Here is a 1200-nt window from a genome sequence, read left to right as displayed (position 1 = left end):
GGGAGGCAGTTTCTAAGCGGAGGCTCCCTTGAGGGCTCAGACATGGCTGGTTATCTTCACTCATTTCAGTTTCCCAAGAGGAGTATTCCAACAGACGTAGGTCCGGAAGTGTGGTGCTGTCAAGCCTGGGGGGTGGAGGGCAGCCTCTGTGGATGGCGGGACGCTGTTGCTACAGTGAAGACAAGACTCAGAAGTCATCTCAAGGACTCTCCAGTGACCCTGAGGTCACACTGCGTTTCTGCTAACACCACTTGCTAGGCACTCTTAAGACCAAGATCTGTGGCCTGGTGCTGTGAGATTTCTTAAGTTGCATGTTTATGATGTGGTTATGTTTATAAAAGTTGCAGCTTCAAAATACATTGAAATTCAAATGTGCATCAGAAATGTTGCCTGGCCTGGGCAAAGCCCTGCAGCAGAGGGCCTCAGGCCCGGCCTAGGCTTCTGTTCCTTCTGTGTTCTGTCCCTGAGCCCGTGGGGACACTGCTCTGCTCACGGAGCAGAGGATGTGGCATAGCCAGATTTGATACTTTCCACTTATCTTCGAGGAGATGCTTTATCCTGAAGAATTCTGGAGTGTCTGGAGAAAGCAGGGGAGAAACAACACCCAGCAGGGAGAGGCGTCAGACCCACTGGGCAAATGGAGAGTAAGCCAAGCATATTCCAGAAAAATCATAACCTTCTTTGAGATTTTCTGGCACGAGTATAACATAATTCACATGGGCCAGTCATTAAAAAAGGAAAATAAGCTTCCAAAGCTAGACTTGTCACCTGTCACAGATATCCCTCTCTTCATTTCTCGGCATAGCTAATGTGGATTGAGCGCTTCATGTGCCTTGGACTAGCACATACTCACCTCTCTTAATCCTCATAACAACCTAGGATCTCAATTTTACAGAATAGAAAACTGATGCACAGAGAGGTTAAGAGGCTTGCCCAAGGACACACAGCTAGTACACAGTAGAACTGGAAATCGTTCCTGGCTCCTAAGCCCATGTAGTTCACTTCTCTGGTTTATAGAGACCATAATCCCATCAGAATCTTTCTGATCACATCAGCCCTTTCAGTCTGAGGGCTGAATAGAAGAGGCAAATATTCTTGGATCTCCTTTAAGCCTAAAAGAAATGCTCAAGACATGTTTGAAAGGTAAAGTGCTCATGCTGCCTCCTCTCCTCTCCTCTCCTCTCCTCTCCTCTCCTCTCC

The sequence above is a fragment of the Otolemur garnettii genome, unplaced genomic scaffold (assembly GCF_000181295.1).
Source record: "Otolemur garnettii isolate 467f Iridium unplaced genomic scaffold, OtoGar3 scaffold00002, whole genome shotgun sequence".
Taxonomy (NCBI): domain Eukaryota; kingdom Metazoa; phylum Chordata; class Mammalia; order Primates; family Galagidae; genus Otolemur; species Otolemur garnettii.
This window is presented reverse-complemented; position numbering follows the sequence as displayed.